The sequence below is a fragment of the Colobus angolensis genome, unplaced genomic scaffold (assembly GCF_000951035.1).
Source record: "Colobus angolensis palliatus isolate OR3802 unplaced genomic scaffold, Cang.pa_1.0 Scaffold62, whole genome shotgun sequence".
NCBI lineage: Eukaryota > Metazoa > Chordata > Mammalia > Primates > Cercopithecidae > Colobus > Colobus angolensis.
In genome coordinates, this window is record NW_012119821.1 from 8937483 (window position 1) to 8945056 (window position 7574).

The 7574-nt window shown below is 34.1% G+C and overlaps 1 pseudogene; it reads left to right on the top strand.

The window, feature by feature from the left end:
- Positions 1 to 693: 693 nt before the first annotated feature.
- LOC105527420 lies at positions 694 to 1241 on the top strand (annotated as a pseudogene).
- The last annotated feature ends 6333 nt before the right edge of the window (positions 1242 to 7574 follow it).

Genomic DNA, 7574 nt, shown 5'->3' on the forward strand with positions numbered 1-7574 from the left:
TAACAGGCAACCATAAATAATCTGTATTAGTTTTAAGACAATGTAAAAATTATAAATTCTTGATCTATATAGAAAGTAAAAACTGCAATTAATTCACTCTGTGAGAAAAATTTGTCACAAATCTTCATGGCAGGATGTGTTCTTTGCTCCGCCCGAATTTATATGGTAGAAATCACTTTAGAAATCTGTTTTAAATCTGTGTTCTATTTTAATGGATTTTGTAAAGTTAAATCATATGGAGTGACGCAAATTCCATTTAGATAGCAAAGTCTCTTTCAAAACATAGGCAGTAAGCTATTCTACAGAAGATGCAGGGTTTTATTTTTTTTTTTTTAAAAAAAGTAAATTTGTTCAATTATATATAAAGCAACTGTGGATCACCAAAACATGGAATGTCATAAAACTTACAAAATAAGTTCTTATAAAATAAAGGAATATTGACACTTACAAGTTGCATTCAAAAAATGTTTGGGGAGAAAAACTCTCACAGTTGTTATGCTACTTTAATGAAAGCTAGCATTTTATCAACTGTGATTTTTAAAAATATATATATATATTTATTGTAAGTTATGACGGGGAAAGACAAAAAAGCTGTGGAACTAGGAAAGGTTTTAAAAAAGAGAGGTTTTTCCCTTAAGTGGTAAGAAATGGGAAACTAAGCTTTCGGGACCTGGCCCAGCAGGAGGCACCATCATGGGAGTTCACATCCGCCACAACAAGGACCCAAAGATTCGGCACAAGGAGCCCAAGAGACAGGATCTACCTGAGGCTGTTGGTCAAGCTGTACAGTTTTCTGGCCAGATGAACCAACTCCGCATTCAACTAGGTCGTGCTGAAGAGGTTGTTGATGAGTCTCACCAACCGGCCATCTCTGTCCGTTTCCCGAATGATCCTGATGATGAAGCTTCCCGGTCAGGAAAACCAAACAGCCATGGTTGTGGGGAACAACATGGATGACGTGTGGGTTCGGGAGGTGCCCAAACTGAAGGTGTGTGCCCAGCACGAGACCAGCCAGACCGCAGCAGCATCCTCAGGGTGGGGAGCAAGATCCTCACTTTCCACCAGCTGACCCTGGACTCTCCCAAGGGCAGCAGCACCGTCCTGCTCTCCGGTTTTCACAAGGGCCGAGAGAGGTACCGGCATTTCGGCAAGGCAGGGAGAACCATGCACAGCCACACCAAACCCTAAGTCCACTCCAAGGCCGGAAGTTCGAGTGCACCGGAGGCCTACGGGCCTGCTGAGGCTACAAAAACAAACCCTGGATCCTACCCTCTTATTAAAATGATTTTGGATACTGACAAAAAAGAAAGAGAGAGAGAGACAGAGACAGAGAGAAAGAGAGAAGAAACTACGGCTCCTCCTTAAGTGAAATCAAAGCCTCCTAAAAGATGCCTGGAAAGCATTTTAAAAGGTTTCTTTTCCCAAAGCTTATCAAGGGCATAACATAACAAGGGTTTTCAAAATTTAAAAAGAAGATTAAATTAGCGCCAAGAGAAAATTAGGAAAGCTTTGTCAATTATGTGCATGTACACATGCCATGTGACATTATTTTAAATTCCATTACAATTATTTTATAGAGAAGGTAACTTAGTGTTGTTAATTGTATATGGTCACCTTATGACCTCAAGACAAATTTGGCAAAGAAGAGGAAGACCTATGCATTGCAAACTACAAAACATCACTGGGAGAAATTGAAGAGAACCTAGGCAAACAGATATACTGTGCTCCTAGTTCAGACACCTGAATAGTGTTAAGATGTCAGTTCTTCCAAAATTCATCAATAGAGATTAACGGCAATCCCAATCAAACTCCTGGCTTTTTAGTAGAAATTGATAACCTGACTCTAAATTTTATATAAAAATGAAAGAATCTAAACATTTGAAGACAATATTGATAAAGAAAAAAGTTGGTGGATTTAAACTACCTGATTATAAGAATTATTTTAAAACAACAATCTAATATGGTATTGTCATCAAGACAGATAATATAATAGAAAATGGAGTCTAAAACAAACTGACAACTCTGTAGTCAACTGATTTCTAAAGCATGCAAAAAAATTAATAGAAAAAAGTCGTTTCAAAAAATGTTACTGGAAAAATTCAATATCCATACTAAAACAAAATATTGTGTCTCATGGTATAAAATAATTTACCCCAAATGATCATAGACCTAAAAGCAAAGAGTAAAACTGTAAAATTTCTTGAAGAAAGCATAGGTGAAAACCTTTAAGACTTTGGATTAGGTAAAAATTTCTTGGATATGACAGCAAAAAGCATGATTCATTTTTTAAAATGATAGCACTTCATCAAAATTAAGAATATCTTATCTTTGAAAAACATTATTAAGAAAATGGAAAAAAAAAAGGCCAAATTGGGGAAAAACAGTCACAAATAACATTATCTGAAAAAGTACTTGTATTCATAATGCATTTTTTAAAAAACTCAAAAGCACAAACAAACCTATTAAAAATAGGCAAAATATGTGAATACACACTTCACCAGATATAGTAACCACATAAAAAAGTTTTTAATGTCATTAGCTACATATAAATTAAAACTATAATAAGATATCACTACACACATTTCAGAATGGCCATAATTATCAAGACAGCATACCAAGTGTTGGTGAGAATGTAGAGCAACTGAGCAACTGAAGCTTTCAAACACTGCTTCTTGGAAATGTAAAATGCTGCAATCACTTTGGGAAAAAAAATTAGCTTTTTTATTTCAAAGTTAAACATATACCTGGCTTATGTCCCAGATATTTTACTCCTAGATGGATATACCTAAAAATAAATGAAAGACTATCTTCGTACAAAGGGTTATACATGAATGTTCATATGGACCTTACATGCTATTGCTCAGAACTGGACATAACCCAAATGTCCAAAAACAGCTGAATCAATAAATGGATTATGGCATATTCATAAAAGGGAATATTATTCCACTACAAATGGAATGAACTAAGGATGCATGCAGCAACATAGAGGACTCTCAAAATAATAATGCTGAGTGAAAAAGGCAGACAAAAGATGGTACATACTGTAGTATTCAATTTACATAAATTTATGGAAAATATAAAGTAATCTATAATGGCAAAAAGTTGTTCAGTGATTATCTTGGGTAAGCTGAATGGGATGGTGTGATTACAAAGAAGCACAATGAAACTTTGCCGTAACAGTTATGTTCATTGTCTTGATTATAGTGATGGCTTCATGAGCACATAACTAGGTCAAACGTATCGAATTGCACACTTTAAATATGGGCAATTATACTTCAATTAAGTTGTAAAAATAGTTATAAAAGCAAAAGGCATGTCTCTGTACTTATTTATGTATAGTCATTTTCATTTAAAAGGCCAAAATGTGTAGAATTGGCCACTTGTCTGACTTTTCTCTCTACTAAATAAAAAGAAATACTACTTACTCACACTTTGCTATTTCTGTTGTTCATCTGGTGTCAAAGTTCACATGAAAAGAGAAATGGTAAATTGTACATTACAGAGTACAGTAAATCTTCAAGTATTATGCTCTCCAATTATACCATAATTATAAATTGATAAGGGTAGAAATTATAACTATCTGAATATCTGTGCCCCTCTTTGTTCTCTTAGTTTTCTCTCCCTTAGTAGAAAAAATGATGCAAGAACTTTAAGCAAAACTGTCACTCCTACGAAATTCAAATTCTAATCCAAACAGTTTTTTAATGTGGCCTCTTAAAATGGTGCAGGCCGCATATATAAACAAAGTACAGCTGGAACTTGTGAAATGTAGCATAGAATGTCCAGTCCACAAGACTCTTAAATCTGAAAAATGTACATGAGCTAAGTAATAAAAACTTTTCACTTCCTAAATATCGCAGCTTAAGATTTCTTCTTTTCTGAAAATACTAAGTACATTTTATTAATATATTTCTAAAGGGAAAGCTAGAACACCAGACAGATAAATTAAAGCATATTATAGTCATCTACTTGTGTATTTGCAAAAGCGTCATATCTGTTATAAAATAAATAAATTCCCCTTAGGATATTTATTTTAAAAGATGAGAATCACTTTTTAAGAAAGCATATGCTATGTTGATTTACATTGTTAATATACTTTACAACTATAAATATTATGTATTAGTCAAGACACACATGGAATTTTCATTTTAACAATAAAATCTCCCTAAGACAATAGAACTCAGAAATAAAGACAGTTACAGAAAGCCTACTCTTCCCCTTTCCATTGGCTAAATTCTTCTTCTCCTCAAATCAGCCATCCCTTGAAATAAGAAAAGCAAGAGAAATTTATAAACTGAGAGTGGCATTATAGAAGATAAAGAGTAGGGAAACATGTAACTACCAGAGCAGCACATCGTAACCTTTTCCACATCATAGCACACATAGGAAAGATAATATTTGTAGGGCACACTGTTACTGCAGTTAAGAATGACTATGGCTAGAGGAAGTTCTATCAATTCTAGCCTCCTAAGGCCCAATCAGACCATGTCAAGGGCCACAGGGAGCAAAATCTCAGACAGATCCATCACTCATTTGTGGTATACCCATTGTGTGCTCTGACACTGGGAACAGTTAAGCTAGAGGATTTTTATGTTCATTCACAACATGGAAAATTGGAAAAGGGAACACTGAATTTTCTATATCTTACACATTAGAATAAGCAGATTGGTTTTCCCCAGGATTCCCTAATACTTGTGATCCATATGGTAGCATTTCTTCCAACAGACCACATATTTATAAATAATTATATTCCTGAAAAGGTACTATGTGCTGAAAATGTTATAATTTAAGTTCATTTTTCCCCATTACACCTGTTTTACAAGAGACACTAATGTATTGTGACCAAGTTCAAGACCTCTAATAATTCAGTATAATGTTACAACAACCATTTAATTTACTTATTTTATATAAAAGACCTACTATCCCCATATATCTTTGTTTAAAGTGGTTATAAACAAATAGACAAGACAGAATGTCACTAATACCATGAAATCACATTTAATATGTATGTGCCTCTATAATTCCTCAGTCTTAATATCAGAAATTGGATAAACCTGCTTAGGGAAGAAAAGAATTAATACTAACAGATTTGCCCTTTTGCCCAAAACAACCAAAGAAAGAAAAATATATATTAAGCAATGGTTTTCAAGATTCATCAGTGATTCCCAGATAAATAGGAAAAGAAAAGTAGTTCCCAAGATTGTCTCAGTTTGCTGCCTGGCCAAAATTCATTGGGTGGAGTACCAAAAAGGATAGAGTTATGAAGATAAAGTACTCTAGAAATCTACAGAAGATGATCACATGCATATGAGGAAGCTACCTAATAGCTAAGAAAGAACCACCTGAAAGTATTAAGGGAACAAATCCCCTAGCCGGTGTGAAAACAACTCATAATTCAGATATATCAAGTGAAGGACTCAGAACTGGTTTAAAATTAGCCCCACAGAAAACTTTGTCCTGGCCTCACTTAACAAAACTTAAAAGCAAGACCCCAAATAATCAAAATGTTTCCAAGTAACTTAACTGCATCATATAACAAAGGCTAAATATACTTATAGAAATACAAATGTACCTAGCACCTAAGAAAACAAAATCTACAAAGTCTGCCATCCAATAAAAAATTATTAGCCATGCAAAAAAGCAATAAAATGTGGACCATAATGGGAAGAAAAACCAAGCAAGCAAAATCAGCCCAATTTACAAACTGAATGTCATCAAACTAAAAACTTCTGCTCTTCAAAAACACACTGCTGCAAGAATGAAAAACAAGATACAGATTGGGAAAAACATTTGTAAGTTACATGTCTGATCAAGGATTTTTATCTAAAATGCATAAAAACTCTCAAAGCACAATAACGCAAATTAAAAATGTGCAAAATATTTAAGCACACACCAAAGTAGACAATCACAAAACACATATGACAATAACCCAATAACCCCACTATCATTAATAATTAGAGAAATGCAAATTGAAACTACAATAAAATATCAGTATGTACCTATTAGGATGAAACTCTCAAACTGTGAAATGAACAAGGGTACAATGGCTTTAAAATGTTTTGGTAGTTTCAGAAAAAGTGAAACATATGCTTAAGATATGATCCAGCCATTCTACTTCAGGGCATTTACCCAGAGAAGTAAAGCAACTGTCCACACCAAGACTTATACATGAATATTTAAGCAACTGTGTTTATAATCACCAGAAACTAGAAATAATACAAATGCCCATTTGGACAAATAAATTCTCATATAAACATACAATTAAATACTACTTCTCTGTAAAAGGGGATTGATTATTGGGTGCACAACAAAGCGGATGAATTTCAAAATTAGTATGGTGAGGGAAGGTAGCCAAACAAACAAAAGAAAGCACATACCCTGTAATTTCGTTTACATAAAATTCTGGCAAATACTGACTAATCTACAGTGACAGAAAACAGATCAATAGTTGTCTGGGATGGGAAAGAACAGAAATGGATTAAAACGAGTGATTATAAAAGGTCAAAAGAAAATTTTGGGGTGTGATATGTTCAGTATTTCAATTATGGAGATGGTTTTATAGGTATATAAATATGTGAAAGCTTATCAAATTGTACATTTTATGTAACTTTTATTATAGTATGTCAATTAAACCTCAATACAGCTCTTAAGATTTTAAAAATCAAACAATTAAGAAACATTTATTTTGGGATTGGAAAACTATTGTATTAGGAATTGTACTAGAATAAAAACCCTTGTGTTTACCATACCTTGACTAACTTCTTCCCAGGGTGAAGGAGTGATTTGATTGGTGAACTTCAGAGAAGAAAATGGTTCTGGTGGCTCAGCCTCCTTCTGGATTCCCTCTTCCCAGATCTGCCTCCCACAGAGAGTATTCACTCTGGTCTTCCCTATGCCGTGCAGCAACAGACCTGAACTCTTCAAAAAATACATAAATAACTCTTATAATGTGCAATAAAATTTGCCCTTATTTATATAACAAATATTTTCAAGTACTCATTATGTATCAGACATTGTTCCAAACTTGAGAGATAGTAGAGAGACTGTATTCTACCTTCATGAATACATTCTAACTGCAAGTGATTGATTTAATTATTGGACTCAGTACTTCAGCATTTCTTATTTCTACCTCCTTTTCCTTCCTTTATTTAGAAAAATAGTAATGAATATATTGCATACCATAATTTTTTAGTTCCTCCGATTAGAGCTCTCCATTTGTACTCTTCCCGTGGTCTACGTCAGTGTTAATAGAATATTTGTTCTCAAACTTCATTGTGAAACCAATTAACCTAATTGTCTTGTTAAAACACAATTAACGGAACCTATACCTAGAATACTTGATTCAGTAGATCTGGAGTAGACCGCAACAATTTGCATTTTTAACAAGTTCCCAGGTGATACTAATGCTGTTGATCATGGAATACACATTGAGAGCCGCTGTGTTAGAGGCAAGTCTACAGGTGCTCCTAGGAATTTAAGGTGAAGTTGAAGCTTATGAAAGAAAGACTTAGACTGCTATCAGAGCTGGCCCTACTCCTCCAGACTCTCTCCTATCGGAGAACTTTTCTAAAAAT